The sequence below is a fragment of the Acomys minous genome (assembly GCF_964271855.1).
Source record: "Acomys minous genome assembly, chromosome: 9".
NCBI classification, from domain to species: domain Eukaryota; kingdom Metazoa; phylum Chordata; class Mammalia; order Rodentia; family Muridae; genus Acomys; species Acomys minous.
The window spans coordinates 41,311,668-41,334,883 of record NC_140490.1 but is presented as its reverse complement, the minus strand read 5'-3'; the positions used below and the strand labels follow the sequence as shown (position 1 = coordinate 41,334,883).

Sequence of the window (23,216 nt, the reverse complement as noted above, 5' to 3'; positions counted from 1 at the left end):
ACTAAAAATTTTAATGTATAAGATAAAATTCTGGAATTTGATCAATAATTCATAAGAGAAGCACTCAGAAGATTCACTTTGTAGCACACATGCTTTAAATGTTGACAAACTTTATTATCTTTCTTTAAAGTGCTTCTACTTAAAAAGTAATATCATAGCTTTTAAGAATGAAAAGTCAAAAGGTTTGGGGCTGGAGAGATAGCTTAGTGGTTAAAAGATTTGCTGGACAGCCATGTAGACTAGTCCAGACCCTAGCACACATGTATGAAGACAGTCATGCCATGCACTTCTGTGAGCCCAGCTCTGAGGAGACCAAAGATGAGATTGCCGGGCCTTGCTGACTCCCAGCCTGAGAAGATGGAAGCCCGGGTCCAGCACTGTTTCTCACAGAGATAAAGTCATGACTAGTGACTCTATCTCAAGGGATGGTCTCTTAACCAATTTCTCGATAAAAATCTCAGCCTAGGCTATCAAAAGCATCTCATAGATAAGAAAAATAAAATAAAATAAATTAATTGCCATGAAAATTACAACTCAATATTTTTTTCTCCAACCAAGAGTTCTACAACCAGTTCCAAAAGACCTCCTTCCTTTAAAGTTAATGCCTCAGTCTATGGAACTTGTCACATAAAATCTACTAGAGTGATGACAAAATAGGACATCTGACACCCTCTCTAGGCCCCTGAACGCAGGTACAGGCATACACATCTGCGCATGGACACGTGTGCACACTCACACAGACACATGTACATACACTCACACAGACACATATACATACACTCACACAGATACATGTGCACACCCACACAGACACATGTGCATACATTCACACAGACATTTGGGCACACTCACACAGACATACAATTGAATAAGTGGATATTTTTATTTAATCTAAGAAGTCAGGACTGGCAAGATAGCTCAATCAAAAGACAAAGGCATTATCACTAAGCCTGATGACCCGAATTCAACCCCTGATATCCACATGGTAGGAGAGATTGACTCTTGAATGTTGTCCTTTGACCTCTAGCTATGTACACACACACACACACACACACACACACACACACACACTCGTTTAAAAAAAAACTTTTTAATCACATAACTCAAAATATTCCAACTTTTGTGTCAAAAAGAACATTTCCACCCCTGGTGTCTTCCCTATATTGTACTACAGAGCCTGGCAAGGCGAATCATCACTTTGCAAGCCTTCCTTCAAGTTAGGGGAAGCCATGTCTTAGACCTGGGCCCTGACACACAATGGAAGTGCACTGGGAGGGACAAATAGGCCTGAATCCTGCCCTCCTCCTTCCTGCCTGACCGCTCAGAACATACATGTGGGTAAGCTACCCTAACGAAACCATGTGACATGTGCCTTAAAACCAAATGTCCACAGCTAAGGGAGCTCAGAGGAGGAGCATGCAGTCTAGCCTGCAACTCTGACCTTGACTTTCAAGAAAGGCAATGTTTAAACCTGGTAGGAGATCGGATAGAGGATGTAATAAAAGCAAATCGTAACAGGAAAACTGAGTCACCAGACCTTGGAAGAATGGTTGACTTGAGTGAGGGCCATGCTTTCTACATAGTCACGTGTTTTCTGGAGCTGGGATGCGTTCAGTTGTAAGGGGATTCACAGTGACTTACCCAGGAGTCATTTTATTAGTCCACAAGCAAAAAGTTGCAAAGTAGCAACTCCCAAAGGGGCTGACTTTTCCTTGGAATATGTAAAAGAGAGATCTCAGATTGGGCAACAGACCAGTAGGTAACTAAATAAAAAGAATCCACGTTCTAGCCCAGCTTGGTGAAGCACTGGGTTTACTGATGGTACTTACAGGACCATGGCTGAATAAGGAGCTCCTGTCCCAACAGGAAGTCCTCTCCCCAAGTGTGAGTGGCTGCTGAACCACTGTCGAGTCCCTGCTTTGGCCAGCTCTCCATCTCCACTGTGCACTAGACCTGTGCAGCTGGGTGGGGCAGGCAGGACTGCTGTCTCTCGTGGCAGTCTGTCCCCACTTCTGCTATGAAGGACCCTTAACCACACCATTGCCATCACACAGACCCACCCCCCACTTCCTGTCATCATTTGTACTTGCTTTCTTGCTCTGGTTGCTGACTAACAGAGGTGTTCGGCAGGTGACCGCACAGCCACATGATGACACATGGTTATTTCTCACAGGAGGACAGACTTCCTGTGGTGGTCTGAATAGGTATTCCCCGCCCCCCCCCCCTCAGAGGCTCATGTGTTTGAGGCCGATAGGGAGGGCCACTATTAGGAGATATGGCCTTGTTGGAGGAAGTGTGTCACTGTGGGGCGGGCTTTGAGGTCTCCTATGCTGTAGCTCCTCCCAGTGTGGCACACAGTCTCCTTCTGCTGCCTGTGGATCAAAGTGTAGAGCTCTCAGCCCCTTCCCCAGCACCATGTCTGCCTGCACGTTGCCATGCAGCCTCCGCACCCATGATGATAACGGACTAACCCTCTGAAACTGTAAGCCAGCCCCAATTGAGTGTTATCTTTTATAAGAGCTACCCCGAGGTCATGGTGTTTCTTCACAGCAATAAACCCCAAATTAAGACATGCTTGTTTTCTGGGTTCTGTGTCCATTTCTCCTCAGTTCTTAGGTCCTTTCCCTCTAGTCACAATGCTGCTGTCTCAATGATGACATCACAGGGGACTGGGATGGACAGCCCAGGGGAAGGAGGGAGGTGTTCCTTCTGTCTGGTTTTCCTATTCTGAGAAGAAGATTCCTAGCCCTTTATCTCACCAACAGAGCGGGTCACACGACAGTACCTAGCCACAGTGTAGGCTGGGAAAACTAATATCAGATTTCCCAGGAATTTAGGAGAATAGAGGACAAAGCAAAGAGGGGCTGGAGGTTAGTGTGGCAGATGCCATTGCTCTCAGCACGCAGACCAGACACAATCCTCGTCTCCTGACTGTATCCCAGAGAGCTTTGCCTCACTGGACTTATCAATAATCCAGTCAGGTTCCCAGAGGCCAGGATAATTCCCACATCTGGCCTTATTCTGAGCTATTACAAATGAGTCTACAGGTCTGGACAGCCTGTGGCAGTTGCCACTCCTCTACCTTACACTAAGTGTGTGTGTGTGTGTGTGTGTGTGTGTGTGTGTGTGTGTGTGTGTATGTGTGTGTAGTAGTAGTAGCAGCAGCAGCAGCAGTAGTAGTAGTCAAAAACAGATTTCTCATCATCATTATTGTCATTTAACTTTTATTTATGTGCTTGTGTCTGTGTCTGTGGGGGTGTATACCATATGTATAGGTGTGCCCACAATGGCCAGAAGAGGACGTCAGATCCCTTGGGACGGGACTGGAGTTACAAAGAGTTGTGAGCAACCTAGGAAACAAACTCAGGTGCTCTGGAAGATCAGGAGGTGCTCCTAACAACCACTGAGCCATCTCTTCAGCCCCTGGAGGCTTGCTTGGAGGAGTCAGTCCCCACAAATTACGAAGGCTGGCAATGCTGAACTCTAAGGTCATGGGCTGAGACCCCAGGTAGGTTCATGCTGTGCCTCAACTCCATCTTTGCCCAGTAGGACTCCTTCTTGTGTAGAGATGGGCCCTTCTCATCTCACTCAGGTTTTCAACTGATTAGCTAGACACACCCACACTAGGAATGGCAGCATGCTTTCCTCAAAGTCCAACAACTTACTGCAGCTCTCACCCCCCACAAAGCCCTCACAGAAACATCCAAAGAAATGTTTGCACAAACACCTTGGCCCTGTGGCCAACCTGCACAGTCTGCCAGTTCCTTATTTTGAACCTGAGCTGGCCACACCCTCTCTGTGGCACCCTTGGAGTCATGTGACCATCACATCGCAGGTGCCTTCCTGGCAGGCTGTCTGCAGTCAGCAGCACCACTTCCTTCCCTTGGTCTTGAGGTGTCAAGAGCCTCTTTCCTCAGAAGGTTGGGTCCTGGATTTGAATAGTTGAGAGACTAGCATTAAAGCTCTGTGGCTTTGAAACCCAAGCAGAGATGTCATAAAAGTGAAAATTCTGGAGGACCAGGAACTGGAGCAATGTGGTTTTTGAAGGGGGAAAAGAGCACTGCTGGGAGATGCAGAAGTGAGGTGCAGAGGTTGCCCCCAAGATCCACGAGTCTCTGGCCCCCATGATAGCCTTACTTCTCATGAGTTACCCCACATTCTTGAACCACTGGGGGCATTTTTGTTCCTTGAGCTCAGAAGACCCTTTCTTTGTCTCTTCCTTCTCCCATTCGCCATCTCTCAAAGGTGTCTTCTCTTTGCCACCAGGACTCAGCGCAGGCTCCTAGCATAATGTTCAAGCACTCTTATGGTGTTAGACCAACGTGCCTCCTCAGCCTCCCTCAGCAATCCCACTGTGCCTGCTATGTCCCTCCCTCCCCCTCCCTCCCTGTATGTCTATATATCTCTCCCCTCCCCTATATGTCTTTGTATCTCTCCCCCCTCCCTATATGACTATGTGTATATATATATATATATATATCTCCCTCCCTCCCCCTTCTCTCTCTGTATGTGTATTTCTCTCTCTCTCCCTCCCTCCCTCTCTCTGTCTGTCTGTCTGTCTCTCTCTCTCTCTCTCTCTCTCTCTCTCTCTCTCTCTCTCTCACACACACACACACCACATACATGATTGCATGCCAGGATTTGCGCTCAGGGTCCACACCACAGGCCATTAAAGACAAAAGCCTTGGTTCACAGTTCTTCATGTTCCTGGGTTCAAGGAAGACCCCAAGGCAGATGAGGCACGGGCATAAGCCAGAGACAGAGATGGCGTTACCAACAGGACGCAAGGTGAGATGGAGACCCGAGAATCCCTTCAGAGGGCCATTCCCGACTGGCCTGAGGCTGTTAAAGTTCCCACCACAGTGGGGACCAAGCTTGGAGGACAAACAGCACTGGAACCGTAGCAACTTCTCTGAGCTGCTCCTTGGAATGTCCCTCCCACCTACCCAGTCCATGAGCAGACCTGCTCTTAAAAATCCTCTCCATGCTCACAGAGCAGTCTAATTCCCAAGAGAGACAGCAGGCTAGGGCAGCACATGGCCTAGAAGTAGGGTTGTGTTTGGATGAGTCCCTAGTCACAGAAATGAGAAGTAGGAAGATGCTATTGCCTTTGTAGCCTCCATTTGTAGGCCTGGGGGGAATAATAACACCTTTCACGGCTCTGAAGAGAATAAGTTAAAATGCTGTGTGTAAAGAACCCAGCACAATATGCAGAAAATGCCAAATACTTTACACACAGCACTCCTTCCTGTCTCATGAACCGGAACTGAGGGCTGTTCAGACTTTAAGATGCTGGGGAAAGGCCAGGTCTGGGCCCCACAACAGCTTTGCAGGGTTAGGAGCTGGCTGCACTCCTCCAGGATGTCCAGAGCAGAGACTCTTACCACATCTTAAGACCCTTACTTCCAACCACACTCTTAGGAGCCCTGCACAAACCCCAAGCCGCCATGGAAAGAAGCAGTGATGAGCCCAGCAGGTTCTCTGTGGAGTTTTCCACAGGCTACTCTATTAAATGCTATCACCATACCTTGTCATTCAAAATTTTAATTGCCGTGTTTGGGCTTTTTCCTCCCTTCTTCCCTTCCTCCCCCACCCCCTCAATTTCTAGCAATCAGATTCAGCAGAGATTACTCATTCCAAAGGGGGAGAAAAAACCTTGTTTTTCCTTTCTATTTTTGTCAACAGTGGTTTGGGTTTCTTTAGAATGGGAGGTGGTTTTTTTTTTTCCAGGCGCCCTTTGCCAGAAGAAGATGCTGTTTACACACTCAGAGCAAGGGGGCCTGAGTCTGGCAGCTCCCACAAACCCAGTAAAATGGGGACATGTGTCTAGTTAGCGAGGATGCCTATACTGATAGGGCTTAGCGGCTTCCAAAGGTCTCCCCGTTGGCATGGAGGTGCGGACCGGATCATCAGAGGTGGAAAAAGTTGCAGTTCGGTGCCAGATTGAGGGTTGCAGCAAACTTCCCAGTGCTGGCAGTTTGACCAATCCATCACCTTCCAGTGACTCTGCGGCATTGTAACCGGACTCCACTCACCCAACTTATTAACCCCACCTCCCACCAGCTCCCATCCCTCAGCCACTCAAGGCCACACTAGAACCTACCTCCAGGCACTTGATACTGGTCTACTCTCTCTTACTGGGCCCAGCTCAGGTTTAATGCCACACACATCAGGGGCACTAAACCCAGTTGACCCAGATATTCAGAGTTCTATTACCTGCTTTAATTCCTTTTAGTGGAACTACCTGGTGTTGCTGTCTCCGTGTGGTATAGTAGACCCTTTTCTATTTTGTACATTGCTGTATCCTGGTATGGAATTTGTGCCCAACAGGCTTCAGTGTGCATTTGTTGAGTAAATAAGTAAACTTAATATTCTCTTTTTATTTTATTTTACTTTTTTTTTTTTTTTGAGACAGGGTGTCATTCAGGGTGGCCTTGAATTTACTACAGAGCCAAGGACAACCTTGAACTCCTGAGTCCTGGGATTACAGGTCTGCACACCATACCTGATTTTCTCTTCCCTTTCTTCTCTTAGTTGAAGCCTCCCCCAAGCTCTCTGTAGCAGACATGCCTATGATGCCGCTTTCACAAGCACCAAAAGGGCCTCAGAGACAGGAAATATTCCCCTGCTGCCGCCTGTCTAGTTGATCCTCCTGTGAGGCAAAGCCCAGGCCAGGCCAGGCCAGCCCAGTTGCCTAAAACAAGGAGCCGCTTTCTCCTGAGGGTAGACATGCCCCTCTTGCCTGAGCATACCCATGCATCTTCCCGACCACCTGACAACTCAGGCCAGGTGAGCATCACTCTGTCATCTCGGGCATCTGCAGAGCGTGATGGCTGGGGCACACAGGGGTTGTGGAGGGAGCACTCAAACTGCAAAGCTCCTTGATCTGGATTCCTAGAGCAGGGTGTACATGCCACCTCCCTTTGCACAGGCGCCTGGGCCAAACAGCCATGGTCATCTTGAAACATCCATCCAGCCTAGCCACCAAGTGCAAGAACCAGCCTGACTGTGCCTGTGTCTCAGTAAGGTACTGAAGGGACCGTGACCATCCGACAAGATCCGATGGCCTGGGTGTCTAAAGAATTGGCTCAGCAGTTAAGACCTGCTCTCCCTGAAAGGCCCAGGTTTGATTCCTACCACCCACACAGTGGTTCACAAGCCTCTGTGAACCACTATCCCCTAGCCAGTTCCAGGCTATCCAATACCCTCTTCTGGTCTTCATGGACACCAGGCACACTCACAATGCAAACAGGTACATGCAGGTACACATAAAAATGAAGAATACCTTTTTTTTTAAAGGCAGTCAGATGACCTCAGAAATTGTAAAGGCTGTCAACAAGCAGAACTGTCGTTAATAGTGCTTGTCCTCTGGGGACTCAGGTAATGGAACAGCCTCTTCCAGAACATTCCCCTAATGGGCATCCTACAGCAGATGGAGGAGACACTGGGCAAGTTCTCACCAAAGCCATTTCCACCAATACATTAGTAGCCTTACAAGTTACAGAGCATCACGGTCTTGCTGAGAGAGGCACTGAGACCTCACTCATCATAGAGAGGCATGTCTACAGACCATGAGGCGGGAAGGGGGAGGGGAGATGGGGGGTTGGGTGTGTGGACAGGACAGGAAGAGCCTGCATTTGAGTATGAGTACAGCAGAGTACGGGGGGGGAGGGGGGAGGGTGCGGGAAGGGGGGGGGAGATGGGGGGTTGGGTGTGTGGACAGGACAGGAAGAGCCTGCATTTGAGTATGAGTACAGCAGAGTACGGGGGGGGGGGGGGGGGTGTCGGGGGAGGAGCTAGAAGCCCAGGAGCAGAAATGTTTGATCCAAAGTGCGCTTTTTAGAGATGACCTGGGCCGCTTTGTGAACGGGCAAGAGGAGAGCACAGAATGCTACCTTGGAGACAGACTGGTTTGCTACAAAGGGACTTGGCAAATGCATCCCTACTGAGTAGAGCGTACACAAAGTTTACCCTGCATCCTCTTCACTGCCTTAGCCAAGGCTTTATCCTTTGTTACCCAAGCCTCCCTAAGGCGAGCGGGATCCTTAGGGTCACTGAAGAGGAAATGGGCTTGCGTGGGAAGACACTTGCCCAGTGCTTACCATAAGGACCTCAGCAGAGGGGATGTGGACAGGCAGGATGGCTTCAGTGCTGTACCAGGCACTGGGGCAGCAGCCTAGCATAGGGAGGCAGGTGGTCAGATGAGCTGCCTCAGGGTACTGGGGGAGGGGGCTGTCTGCTACGTGGAGGGAGTTTACTGCAGGAGTTTGGCAGGACACATCCTCCTGCCTGGTGGCACTCCACCTGAGGCCGCATTGACTCCACATCCAGGAGACAGGACTTTCAGTCTGGACAACCTTTATTTGTCCTACCCCAGAGCCCCACCCACTGCCTGTTCTTTCCACCAGAACCCCAGGGCTGACAGCCATTCTCAGTTCTCAGATCTCTGCCTTTCCAGATCCCAGGATCTTGCAGGATTTTCTCCCTAAACTGGTTTTTCTCTCACACTTAGCAAGCCTAGAGTGGTTCAGGTCGTGGGAACTCAGGTAAAGGGTCCATCTCAGTTCTGGCCTAGTGTTCTCAAGCTAGAGTGGGCCATAACTAGGCATCTTTCTCACACCATTTTATGTACAAATAGGTAGGCAGGGTCTCAGGCCAGGGAGCTTCAGGTTTAGGGCAGAAGGAAGCCATTGTGTGGGGGTGGGAGGTCGGGGGAGGTGACAGGTGAAAGGAAGGAAAAGGAAAGGGGGAAGGGAGAAAGTGCCCAGAGAAAGAAAGGGACGAGGACGGAAGGGAGGAGGGAGTGGGAGGAAGAGAGAGCAAGAGAAGGAGAAAGGAGAGAAAGGGAGGGAGGGAAAGAGAGAAGGGAGGAGAAAGGGGGAGAGAGGGGAATGAATTTGGGAGAAAACGCTGAGGGAAGGAGAGGCTTTCAGAATGAGGAGGAGCAAGCTGGGGGCGGGGACGAGGAAGTGGGTGCTAGGCGCACGCCACCAGCTCCATCCTTGCCCCAGCCGGTGCAAGCGCGCGCGGACCTAAGCGACTCGGTGCAGCCGGCGGTGCACAGCAGCAGCACCAGGTAAGATAAGGTGGCCGGCCGCTGCCGCCGCCTCCCGGGAGACGTCGCCTCGGAATGGGGATAGGGGTGGGGTGGCACGGAGACCAGGCTGTGGCTTGGCCGCCTTGCCTGCCTACTCCAGAATCCTCAGGGTGCATTGTGACCCCCGTCCCCAGTTCGACCGCAGACTGCGCTGCACAGTGGAAGCACCTGACCTTGGTCTGATGCCTCTACCTCGGTTTCCTCCCTCAACGGTCATACCCACGCCGAAGGCGTTATGCGTTAGGTTTGCATCCTCATCCGGAGGATGTGAGGGGTGTCACACGCCCCCCCCCCGTGCCCTCCAGGGTGGATTAAAAATCTACCTGCGCCTAAAGGTTTGCTTTGTCCCCTCTGTCTCGGCGGTGGCGGTGACATTGCTCGCCTGATGTATCTGTGGGAGCTTGGAGAGACTCATTAAGCTCCCAATGGAGAGTCTGAGGCCGAGTGAAAGGAGGTTGTCCAGTTTCTCAAGAACATCCTCCTGAGTTGCTGCCCCATGCTGGGGAGCGAGGAGTTCCCTATGCTAGACCGAGCTAGGAGGGACTCTCATTGCTGTTCTGGTAGATGTCGCAGACACTTGGGACACCTGGTTGCTGTTCTTCTCTGATCGAGGAAGTGGGGAAGTGGCCTGGACTCTGGCCTTGGCTTCTTGAGCAACACACAGTGACCTTGAGCCTGGAAGCCTCAGTTTCCCCCTCTGACCCTCGAGGAGTAGTAAAGCTTCGTGAGCTGAGGCACCTCCGGTAGTCACTGTCACACACTAACTTTGGTGCCTGCAGAGCCTTGGCACTGTTTGTCAGGAGGTCATACGTGGAATCATGAAGCAGGGCCCAGGGACAGGAAAGAAAGTAGTGCAAGTCCCAGGAGCCCCACCCCTCACCTCAGCACATGGCAAGATAGCTTGTCTAGGAAGCGTCTCTCAGATGAGTCTCGGTCAAGCCTCATCTTTCTTAATTAGAAAGAGTTATGAATTTCTACGAACGTGTTTGCTTCCCTAGAAGGTTATCCGGGACTACGAGTCTCTGAGGAGGATATGAGGAGAGCTGGGAACAATAAGAGGAAATTATTTCTAGGCAGCCCTGGCACTTGGCACATTAGGTGTATAGCTCAGGCTAAAGTCATCATAGTACTTCAGGAAGCCAGTATCCTTAGGCCCCAATTTCAGATGGAGAGACCGAGGTTCTTCGCAGCAGCAGGTGGTTTCCAGGAGTCCCTGCTGCGGAATTTGGCCTCTCGGCTTCCTGACTGCAGGGTGACACTGCTTGTAGCATGCTGGCTCTGGCCATATGTACGCTCATGAGACGCATGGCACAGGGCCTGGCATCCAGCCTGTCCTCTCCCGGTCAGTTATGTTTCCTTCCTCGTCCCATGTGGAGTGAGAAGGGTAGCCACACACTTACTGGAGGTGACTGGTGGTTGTCACTGAGAGTAGAGTCCCCTTACCAAGCATTGCCTCTAAGGGTCAGGACGGAAGGCAGGTCATTCATTGCTCAGAGACCCACAGAAAGCTGATACCAGGCTGACCCGCTACCCCCCCCCCATTTTGTCTCAGCCTCCATGGTTCCCCTGGGTTCTGAAGCAGGCACATTCCTTCCATCCTGGACTAATGGCTAATTTGCACAATCCCCCCACTGGCTCACATCTGTATTATCCATCTACAACGAGATGATGGATGCATCAGAGTTGGGGGGAGTGGGGGTGGGACAAGACGGAAGACCAAAATCTGGTGACAGATTCAATCTGGCAAACACTACTTTTAGAGACACTATCGACAGAATATCCGAAGGCCCTCCCAGCTGTCATGTCCATGGGGAAAACAAGCCCAGCTGTGGTCCCATTCCACCAACGCCCCAAAGAAGTACAAACAGGATTAAACAGCAATTTGAAGGATTTAACTCATCCTTGAGAAAGAAAGATAATGGGGCGGGGGTGGAAGTGGGGAGGGTAAGTAAGGGTCTTGGCAGGCCAAAAAGTTTCCTTGCCAAGAAATGTTTTAAAACAAGAGTACATCCACATGAAATGAGAACAAAGATTGTTTCAATCCCCAAGATAGTCATCAAAACAAAACAAACAAACAAACAACAAAAAGGAGGGTCTAAATGTCCAACAACAGGGGCCGACTTTACTAAAACAGAGTTTTGTATGGATGGGAACACCTTTATCCCTTGCAGATATGGTGTGGCCCCAGATTTGTGACAAGAGCTTATTCTTAAAAAGGAGGGGAGAGATCAAAAGAAGGTTAACAATGTTTGTCCAGCATCACTGGGGCAGGATTGGGGGTGGGGTTGTTCCTTGGGCTTTCCTGATTTCATGCAAGGAGCACATACTTTGGTAATCAGACCTCTGTGCCTTCCAGGTCTGTGGTCTTGCTGAAGGAAGGGAGGGAGCAAATGAAAGAGGTGTTTCTGGTGTGGTTCTGTGAAGAGGCATGCCACCTCTGGGGTTGACAGGTCCTTGGTAGGCTGTGTCTTCAGAAGCAGCATTTGCCGGATTGAATTTGTCACCATCTTGTTTCCTAATTTCTCCCCAGCCCCCACCTGCTCAGGTTTCATATACCCTTTTTGTCACTGGGAGTTGACTAATACAGATCTGAGAGTGGCGATCTCCTACTCAAAAAGGAGGCTGGGTCCTTAGACTGGCATGCGTGGCTCTTCTGTGCTTACTTACGGATATGCACCTTCCCAGAGACCCCTAAAGACGGAGTCTAGGAAGCCTACTCCTCCTGGCTTTTCTTGTCAACTCCCTCCCTGCACAAAGCTAGTATGTGTTCTTGTTACAGAACCACACATGTACACTGAATGGAGACTTGGCAACGCTGTAGGAGAAAAAGAAACCACAGTTTACTAATGCTAACAGTATCTGCCACCCTCTGTGTGCTCTCCAACCCCTAAGTAGCCATCCCACGGGCCTGTGAGAAGCCATGCCCTGGCCCACACAGGCTATAAAATGACCCCGGAGTGACCACAGGGTGATAGGCTCTATGCTGGGGTCTAGCCACCGTGAGAGAAGCCTGGCTAGGCCCTTGTTGGTCATGGGTTGGGAGCAAGCAGAATAGCCATTTGCTACCAGCCTAATGGGAACATTCTCCTGGAGTATAAGGGAGCTTTGGCCTGGTTTCCAGCCTCGGAAAACAGCAGGGGATGACCATAAATACTTTTAGATCCAGAAAAAAAAATGAATGCTGTGGTCACTGTCAATTCTAAAATTACCCACTTCTCCTGAGAGAATAGCCTCCAAACATCCAACCCCGCTCTAAGCATCAGATCTATCCACTCACTCACTGTGGTGTTCAGGGAACACTCTCCAAGGCCGCCATGTGACCAACCAGAGCAGCTCACGGAAGACAGAGATGAGTGAATGTGCAAGTGTCCAAGGATGTCTGTGTAGGGGGGAAAGACAGCAATGCTGCCGACAAGGGACAGCGCACCCCTTCAGCCACGTGCAGCATGCACATTTGGAGAGTCAAGCTCTCCCCATCCAGAGGAAATCACACCCCACCCCTCAAAAGATTCCCAAAACTGCCTTGGAGGTGATGGGAGCACAAAGAGCGGTTTGGTACTCCAGGTGGAGACAGGAAAAAGTCCAGAGGGTGCAGGGCTGCAGAACTTCCAGACATTCTCGGGGGCGCTTAGAACAGCTAGATTCATCTGATGTCTACAGGGGTGGGCTGGGAGGGGGGGTCGTAACCAAGTGTGCATTTTCCAAAATGTCATTCCTCCAGGCAACAGAGAGGAGGTGGGCTGGAGCAGGCCACAGACCTCATGCCCACTGAGGATGCCCTGGTCCTCCACTTGTACCCTGACAGGGATGTGGGCCAGAACACCACGGCCAGGGAAGGGAGTGGATTCAGAAGCTGCTTGGGAGGTTAAGTCAGCATAGAGGCTAAGTGGGAGCTACAGGAACAGCTAATGCCAGCCTCCTGGGGTCTTTGCTGCCACAGGGGAGGCGCCAGGCCGGTGGGAGGTGGCATCTGAACACAAAAGTCCAGCTAGCTGGAGATGGAGGATAGAGAGGGAGGTTCAGACCCAGGGATATGGATGGAAAAGAAACAGACAAATGCAGAGAACAAAGGATGATTGCAGCCCTCCGGAAACCCGAAGAACAGACAGTGTGGTGGGAAGGTGGGAGGGAAACTGAGGCCACATTACAACTGAGAGCAGGACTCCCAGCTGCACAACGACTATGGGTTGCTTCCGGAAGCAAAAACACTCATTACCCAGGAGAAAACCCAGGGCTGGAGTCAGGTGTCTCTCACCTCAGCTCCCCACACATGCCTAGTGGGGAGCATAAGTCACCCTGAGACTCCAGCAGGGGAGGATACAGTCTCCCCCAAACTACTGCCAATGGATTTGATGGCAAGCCAAAGCAAAACTCTCAAGCAACAGTGACCTCTGAAAAGGCCTTTAGGAAAGGGAGGTGTCAGCCAGGGAGCCTTCCGGAATCTACAAGACACAGGAGGACACACAGAGATCACACATCCAGAGGCCTCTCACACAGCCCACAAAATGTTTGTTTGGATGAGTCTTATGTTTTACTATCAGATATTAATTATGCATAACAATGGTGTCGTTATGACTTTTCCCATGCATGTGCATACTGTATTTCAGTTACAGTCACACACCCACCACCCTCTGTCTTGTCCCTTTCCCACTCACTAATTCCCTTCCTCTCTCCAATTAGACCTTCTTCTGCTTTCAGAGTTGTGGGCGTGTGTGTGGGCGTGTGTGTGTGTGTGTGTGTGTGTGTGTGTGTGTGTGTGTGTGTGTGTGTTGAGACGCATGCACACGTCTCAGTGAGTTTCCCTAGGCCTGTTTATAGAAGCATGGGTAACGTGTGCTATACCTAGAGAAACTGTTCCTCCCTATCAAGTAACGTTACCTGTGTAGGTTCGGGGGGAGGTGGGGACCTATGAGCTCCTTCAGTCTTGTACACCTAAGTGCATCTGCTGTGAGTGCAAAAGCGCGATGATTGCGCATGCCGGGCTCAATGCCCCACACCCCTCACGCCCCTCACGCCCCTCACACCCCTCACACCCCTCACGCCCCTCACGCCCCTCACGCCCCTCACGCCCCTCACGCCCCTCACGCCCCTCACGCCCCTCAGGCCCCTCACGCCCCTCACGCCCCTCACGCCCCTCAGACCCCTCACGCCCCTCACGCCCCTCACGCCCCTCACGCCCCTCAGACCCCTCACGCCCCTCACGCCCCTCACGCCCCTCACGCCCCTCACGCCCCTCACGCCCCTCACATCCCTCACACCCCTCACACCCCTCACACCCCTCACACCCCTCACACCCCTCACGCCCCTCAGACCCCTCACGCCCAGTTCCTTGGGCTCTCGCATTCTTTCTTCCTTTTCTTCCAAGGTCTACCCTGAGCCTTGGGTTGGTATAAATGTCTCTTTTACGGCTGGACATTTATCACTCATTCATTCTCAGAATTTTGACTCTTGTCTCTTCAGTCACTGTCAGCAACTACGAAAAGAAACTTCTTCAACGGAAGCTGACAGTAGCGCTAGTCTGTGGGCATGAACACAGCCGTTTAGGAGCATCTTGATGACCACATCATGCCCACTTAGTAAGTTAAAGCAGCTTCTTCTTCAGTAGGGCCTATGCCTTCACCAGTCAGAGGCTTTCGGTGGGTTTGTGGTAATAGAACTGAATGGTCTCCCACGGAGTAAGCATCTAATCTAATCAAGTCCATTGATTTCCCTCACAACAGTCTTGCCACTAGTGAACCAGTGAGCTCATCGTTCCTGGCAGGTTATATTGTTGTGCTCAGGGTCCACAGCGGAAAGGCTGTTGATGACAATTCTCCCCTTGTGGCCTGCGCGCAGCACCTTCCATCACTGGAGGCTAACACAGCAGGGAGAGAGCTCCTAGCCTAATTCCAGCTTGATTTCTCAATGTCCTGCAATCAAGGCCTGTGGGAGCCAACATTTTTTAAAGGGAATTCACTGGAAATTAAGACATCTTGTCTTAAAGCCAAAAGATCTGAATTCGCATCAGCTTTCTAGCTTCCCTTGGAAACATGTAATGAGGTGGCTCTGGGCCCAGAGTGACCATAGCTGTATAGTGGCCACCACTACGGACATCACACTGTCATCCCCCAGCACACACAGTGGGTGTTGAGGTACACAGCCCATGCGCAGCCTATGTGGACTCTAGAGACAAAAGGATTAGAGTTGCTCCTGAGCAGGACTAACGAGGTTTCATCGTGCAACTCAGAACAGTGCATCATGTTTCTGTTGTTTTTGAAACAGGCTATCTAATCCAATGTGGCCTCCAACTTGTAGTTCTCCTGCTGGAGGCCACCAAATACCGGGATTATAGGTGTACACCATTATACCGGAATTGGCAGGCAACTAAAAGCTTGAATTATTTATTTGTCTATTTATTATTTCTCGACTTTCTCATTAATACATCAGACAGCGGATGATCACAAAGGAGAAAACACTACAAACAAAAGCATTCACCGCATTTTACTTATACATTCCTTGCATTTATATTATATATGTAAATGCTTGCACACGTACAGCTTAACGTTGCTGCCCTGGCCTTACACTGGCATGGGCAGCAGCCTTCTTCTTATTCTTTACCTCATACTCATCTCAGCCTCAGGCCCCAGATGCAATGTGTCCAGGCTGGGCTAGGAAGAAGGCAACAAGGCCATGGGCAGAACTCTCTATATCACAGAGGAACTGAGGGAACAGAGGAGATGATGTGAGGCCCCTCCCCCAGGGCTGTCTGTGTAGATGTCTCTGGGGAGGCTGCACCATGTCTGCGTTCTTATTACACATCCTGGAAAGACTCACAGTAGCACAGAGACAGAGACAGCCCTGCCATCCCTTCTCAGGCTGCAGTGCTTCCTTCACCAGTGTCCTTCATCCTCATGACATCCAAGCCATGCACCTCGCTTGTTCATTTGAGTATTTAAAAATAAATCTGTGGCGTCAGGGACCAGTGTGGAGAGTCAAGTGTACCTGAGGGCTTGGGCTCCATCCTCGGCACTGTTGTGATCAGAACAATCTCCTGCGAATGAATTCAGGCTTCATTTCTGTTGGATGAGCACATGTTACCTTTCCATTGCTACAACCAATAGAATCACAGAAGGAATTCGTTGTTATTAATATAATAATTAATCTAGATTATTGATTGACTTCAAGTTCTCCTGATTGAATCCCGTGCTTCAGGGCCATGACTGTGTTCAAACAAGACCTATGTATGCATCCCTGACAGGACCCTTTTAGCATTTCCAAAAAACACTAGCACTCCACCAGAGGGAATCAAACTACTCTGCTCTTGGCCCGCGCTGCAGAACCTAGATGATTCAGGATGAGTGGAACTTCCTAAGTAGCCTAATTTTCACAAATGCCTGGAACTGCAACTCAAAATGGCAAATTCCAGTCTCTTAAAGACCAGGAAGCTGACATCCCTTCCTGGTAGATCTGCTACAAGTGACCTCTAGCATAAGGACACATCCAAAGCTGCCCAGTGGGGAGGTGGCCTGGGACTGTTTCCCATAAGCACCAGCTCTCTGATGGCAGAGCTTACGTCATAGCCAGGACACAGAAGATACTGAAAATGCAATTAGTACTTCCAGCCTAAAGGACATCCCAGGAGAGCCCAGTCTCCTGTACACATGCTCAGGACACTTATGTCATCCTCTAGCTGGGCAGACATCAACCTCTCACAAGGCCTGTTTTGTCAAGTGTGGCCCGCCTCATGGGATTTCTTGTTCTATTCTAGAAGCATGTGGTTTTGCTACTTGTAAAGTAAAAAATATTACTAAGTCAAGCCACAGCAAGTCAGAAACCAACTCTAACTAGAAATCTGATTTTTTCCACCATATCTCCTGTTGATCAAAGTGAGCATTTAAAAACTTATAAAGACTTGTTAATCCCAATAACACCCTTCAGTAGACTAAAATACATGCAGCCACTGGCTTACCTTTTGCACACAAAAATTAGTAAACTGGAAATACATGTTACTGAAAGGGGACAACGGCCCTGTCTTTGGAGGTAATCAAGGAGAGGCAGCCTGGCCATCATATGGAACACTGGACAGAGATTCCTGCACACTGTGTGATCACTGGGTTGTTTCCAGTCCACAGTCCAGCACTGGATGAGTTACAGATCCCAGAAGGCCTACCCTTACCTCTGCCATCCCTTTCCCCCTCACCTCATGTCTTCTCTGAGCACAAAGGGGCCCTCTGAGAGTCTACACTGTTCACAATGGAAGTCCATCCCAGAATGCCACTGGCCAAAGTCTAGCCACATCAACACTACAAAAATCCAATCCAGGCTGGCTTCGCAAGTTACATGCTTCTGATCTCACAGGACTGAAAGCTGCCGTGGCCAGAAGCCTATGAGAACTTGGAATCATCAGAAAAGCGCCAAGGGCTGATCAGGCTTATGAGCCCTGTGTGGGTTTGGTTTCCTTAGCAGAGTTAAATCTTATAACTCGAACCTGGCCCGGTGTCTCAGGCACCTTCTCCTCATGTATTACGCGACTGACAATACCCTGCCCCTAAGATAGGGTCTAGCTCTGTAATGATCTGCCCCCTCCCACTTGGCCTCACCCCTCCCTATTATTGCTACCTTTAGGGGGCTATCATCAAATGAACTGGGTACCAATGTTAACCCTTCAAGCCTGGGCTTCCCTTCCTATCAGTGCTCCCCTTCCCAACCAGTCTCTACCTTCTAACCGAAACCCGGGCCCATCCTGCCTGCCCTGGCCCCGTTCCCAGCCCACAGACTGTTTTAGACTCGCTCCATCTGGTGACCTTGGCTGCCTTCACTCTGAGACAAGGTGGGACTTCAACTAAGCTTCTGTAAGAGAGAACCAGACAGCCACCATGAGGCATGCCATCTGTGGAGGAGCCTCCGTGTTCCTTACTCGGCCACGGCCCTGACTTCCACTTCCTTCTTCTCAGCAGCGTGTTGTGACATACCACCTTACACATGGGAACCCAGCCTCCGAGAGGCCAGCCGCTTTCCCAGCCACACAGTGGCTAAGCCAGTGTCTGACAAGGGTCAGGCTTTTACCTCCTCACTACATGGTGTTGGCGCCCTGGGGAGGGTGAGATGATTCCTCCGGTGCGGAGCAGGCAGCCCTCGGGAGCTCACCCGAGATAGATTTGGGTGCCCATGACATACATACAACATGTATGTGATACATACGTACATCACTCATCACTCTCACCCCAGCATCACTTCCATCATCTCAGCCATCCCTGCCACGAAAGTCATTACCACCATCACCTCCGCCACCATACGCCCAGGGACCGGTTTCCCCTTCTGCCATGCTCTTTGCCCCAAACTCATTCCTTGAAGTCTTTGTCCTTCTAGCACCTTCCTAGACACCCTGGGCTTCTTGTAAACCTTCCTCTGAACATGGAGACAACACTTGCCAAGTGCTACCATCCCCCGCTCCACCGCCTTTTGAAGGCGGACCAGTCGCCCTTTGGACTGGCCTCGGAGGCTTCACCAACAAAGGCTGCGCTTTGCTTTTATTGCTAGGGTGACCTACTTGTGGGAAGCGATCCTATCCATACATATAATGATCAGACAACTCCTTGAAGTAGAACCTACAACTCCTTTTACAAAACATTCAACCAATTCAAGGGGGAAATATCAGATTAAAAAAAAAAACAAGAGACACGATACTTTGTAAATTTGGCAAAAAATCATGAGGGGGTGGAGGAGTGTGACTGAGGCTTGGGAAGTGTGTTGTGAGGAGCATGCGATGCAATATAAGGAACTGAATTACAAGAGGCCTGCCTCTTGACAGCCCATAACCAGCTGTGTGGCCTCCACCAAGGCACCTGATTTCTCTGTGTCGTGTGGCAAAACAGGGTGACGCTGGCTCTCCTTGCCCATAGTACACAGTTCTCTTACAGGCCTCTAGTTGAGGTAATGGGTGTGGGGAGGCTGGGGGAAGGGATGGCAAAGCGCAGAGGATCGCCTAAGGTAAGCAGCAGTGTGAATGTTCTTGGCAAGGCTTAGCTGTTTGCCTCTGATACCTATAAAGTGACCCAGCCAACTTCAAGGCTTTCTCCTGTACAGCTAATCTGTACCCTGCTGGAAGGACAAAGCCTTCAAGGAGTGAGCTTGGGGCAGAGAGCATGGCAGAAAGAGAGACCTGGTCCCTGGGCACATGGTGGCAGAGGTGGTGGTGGTAACGTTTATCATGGTTTATCGTGGCAGCAGTGACTGAGATGATGAAGGTGATGGTGGAGGCAAGAGTGATGCAGCCATTTGGCAGACCTGAAGGTAGTTTGGCACAGAGATGGGAAGACCTACAAGATACCAGAGCTCTGTAGACCTTCCTGTAAAGGACGACTTGGAGCCTTTTGTGGATCTTAAAAAATATATATATATAAACATCATATACATGCTCACCAAGCTCCAGATCAAACCTACAAGAGAGAAAAACACAAACTTCAAATGGTAGCTTGTCACCAGACAACCACAAGCATAGCATTAGCCGTCCCTTCTATGGTATGTACATAAATTGCAATGCGCCTTCCCCTTCCCAGGGAATATGGCTTCCGATAGAAAGTATGCAAGGCCTTGGACATGTCTCTAAATGACTGGTTGGAAAAAGGTTTATAAGAAAGCTCTCCATCTGTGGATGTATATAAGGACACCCAAGATGGCTGTCTCTTGGGGTTGTTAAAAATACACCTCATGAATGCTAGGGGATGACTGTGTTTGGATTCTACTCAGATCTCTCTTATTTCGTTATTTGGAAGACACACAATTGCTTACTTACTTGCTTGGCTTCCTTCCTTCCTTCCTTCCTTCCTTCCTTCTTTTCATGCATATGTAGTTGGGAAAAATTCAAGATGTTCTAATCCTGATTCCTCATTTCTCTGCCAAAGACACCAAGAGCATGAAACTTGAGCCAGATGTGTAGTAGGTCGCTCTCCTCACCCCAGCTCCTGCTCTGAGCCTTTTGTCCCTAAGGTGGTGGGGATTTGGGCTTCTCTGCCAAAGCAGGGAGCCCTCAGCTTTGCTTCCTTGAAAGCCAAGACAGAAGCTTGCCTTGGCTCCACCCCCTCTGGGCCCTGGGGATATACTCTTTCACCAGGCCTTTCCCACAAAGGGCATGCCAACCAGTGATCATGGCACACTTTGACCAAACACTTCACTTCCTAATCTATAAAATAGATATGTGCAGTAGGACAGAGCTTCAGTGGAGATGAAATGTAATAGCACAGACGAAAAGAGCTGGAATATGGCCTGGCATTCCCAAGTGCCTGAGAAACAGGGCATTGCCTTGTGACGTTGCTCCTTCAACATGTGTTTGGCCACTGCACCTAACGGTCGTTGATCTCTTATTGCCTGTCAGGGAGCAAAATAAAGGTTCTCTTAATTCTTACACTTGACACAGCTCACACTCCAAAGGGGAGTGGCAGGTGTAGGCAGGAGGCTGAGGCAGGAGAATCAAGAATTCAAGGTGAAACAGAAACAACCGCTTTCTCAGACAAACAACAATAAAAACTGAGGGACCTTGTCCCCAGGTGTGGCTTGGCCACCGCCATGCCGCTGCTGTCAGATGCAAAGCAGATGTCACTGAAGAGAAGATGTGACAGCTGAGCTGCTCAGATTCTGGATGACATGGGAAAGCCACAGATACTCATTGCCTCTGTCCTAGACCTTGTCCAAAGCCCTTCCAGTCTCTTCACCAGCTGTGTGACTTCAGACAAGTGACTTGCTCTCTCTGAGCCTTGACTTCACCAACTGTCACATGGCAATAGCATTCATTCCTGGTGCAGACGTGTTCCCACCTGTATGGGCCTGGCCTGTGATTGGCACATGAGAATGGTCACTGTCAGTCATCTTCTCTCTCTATGATCCATCCATCATACCAGAGAGACCACATTGTATCCATCACCTGCCTCTGGGCTGATGGGAACCTAGCTAAGAGACAGCAAAGCTCCTGTCTGCCTGGGCCAAAGCAGCAGCTACAGAACTTTGCCCCAGATTCCCGGTGACATTCAGATATGCTCACCTTTCAGCTTGTTGTGTGTGTGTGGGGGGGGGTGGCGGGGTAGGGGAGGAGAGCAGGGGTGCAGCAATGCTTGAAGCAAGGTGACATGAGGACAAGCAAAGGCCATCTCTGGCTTTAGGCCCCTGTGACCAGAAGAAACCAAAGGGTGGAGTGAAAGCCTCTATGAAGCTGGGCCTTCGCTGATGTCCTGCCACGAAGGCTGTGACCAACTGTCTCCACCCACCGTGCATGAGGAAGCAGCCTCATCATACACAGTGAAACTGAAAGGCTCCAACTGCCAGCCGCCTGTGATGCTCAGGGAGGAAGAAGCCTGAGCTGCAAACACAGGGTGTCAGGCCAAGTGGCCTTTGTCTGCTGAAAAGCTAAATGCAGAGCAGCTAAGAATAGGATTGTGGAGGCAGACAGATCTGGACTCAAATCCTGGCTTTCCCCCTTCCTGGTTTTGAGACTCTGGGCAAGCACCACAAGAGTTTTAAGCTTTGATTCCTGCCTTCGTAAAGTGGGGAAAGTAAAAAGCCCCTCACATGACAAAACTGTGCAAAGATTAAACAGTGCCCTGCCCCAGGACAATCATGAAGCAGACACTATCTGCTAAACTAACTCCTGGGGGCCCCAGGGCCACTGCCACCATCTGCTTAGGGATATCTGTTGTATTGTGTCTGTTATCTGTTCCCCAATGGGTTTGAACTTGTTCACTGTCAGTGGCACCCTGTTGCCTTCAGAAGTAAGTCTGAATGTCTGAGGCCCCATTTGCAGTTGCAGTTTCCTCCTGACAATCTGCTGGGAAGGTTGGCAGGTGCTGGGCACCGCAAGCAAGGCAGGCAGTGTCATTTCTAAGAGAAGGGAGCCTCTGGGAAAGTGCTGTAAACACAGACATGACCATCTGCCTGAACCTCAGGGAGGGAAGGAGAGCCAGAGAGCCACAGAGGTGGCGGGCTTCCTATAAAGCACTCTCTTCCTAATCTAGAACGCATTCCTACTCTGCCTCCATCCCCCTTAATGTGACCTGGTCACTTACTTCCTTTCCAGCACACTGTGCCTTCTACCCGGCATTGCCCAGCCCCTTCCCTTTTCCACATGACAAATCATGTGGCTACTGGGTTTTGAGGGGATGACATGCAAGATGAGAAATCTGGGAAAGTCCTCAAAAGTCTTCCACCCATAATGTGGTTCCCCATTCCCTCCCCCAGAGGCATGGGTACCCTTCTCTGTGACTTGGAGGCTTCCTCACATCAGTCCATGTGCTCTGGGCTAGTCTTGATGATGCCCTCACTTGCATGCACTTGTGTGTTCTTTCTAGACTCCGCTAACGCATGGGGTGTTAGGGAAACCCCAGCACAACTGCTGGGTTAGTAGACTGCAGGTGGCTAACGTGACTCTCACTAGCAGTAATCCCAGCCCCTAAGCTGCTGGAGCTGGAGGATGCTTGAGCCATCAATTCAGAGACTTCCTGGACCACAAAGGGAGAATCTCATCTGAAAACAAATGAGTAAATAATTATCATGATGATGATTGATGATAATGATAATGGGTGTTTCTAGACTCAAGAAAATGCTGCCTTTCACAAAGCGTGTGTTCTACATGCATATATAAAACACACACACATAAGCACATGTATACACACACATTTATATACTTACTAATACCCTCATACATAGACTCACACAGCAATTCACATATATACTCAACGCACACATGCATACTCACACTCTCAATCACATACGTACACTTTCTCACACATACAAACTCTCACATACACACTATCACTCTGATACACACACACTTTCACACATACACATTCACGCTTCATATACACTCACATGCACTTAGTCTCAGATATATGCTCTCTTGAATACATGTGCACGCATGCTCACACACACACACACACACACACACTCAGAGCTGCCTTCACCTCAGGGCTGGCTCTTCTGAGTCTGGTTACTGTTCTTGGCCCCCTTACTGCCCATCCCTTGCCTGCGCTGTGTTCTGGAGAATTGGGACCTGCTGTGCCATTTTCATTCGTGTCCCTGGCCCTTGCCTGGGACTTCTGCATGAAGCTGAGTCCTAAGTCCCAGCTCAAGGTAGACTTCCATGTTGGTATTT

At 50.0% G+C, this 23,216-nt stretch overlaps 1 protein-coding gene across 1 annotated transcript in view; it reads left to right on the top strand.

Moving 5' to 3' along the window:
- The first annotated feature begins 8,867 nt into the window (after window positions 1-8,867).
- Window positions 8,868-23,216, top strand: part of HRH2 (histamine receptor H2) — a 38,949-nt gene continuing 24,600 nt past the window's right edge. The window contains exon 1 of the mRNA XM_084795431.1: window positions 8,868-9,076. The gene's annotated coding sequence lies outside the window, so the exon portion shown is untranslated. The remainder of the gene's footprint in view (window positions 9,077-23,216) is intronic.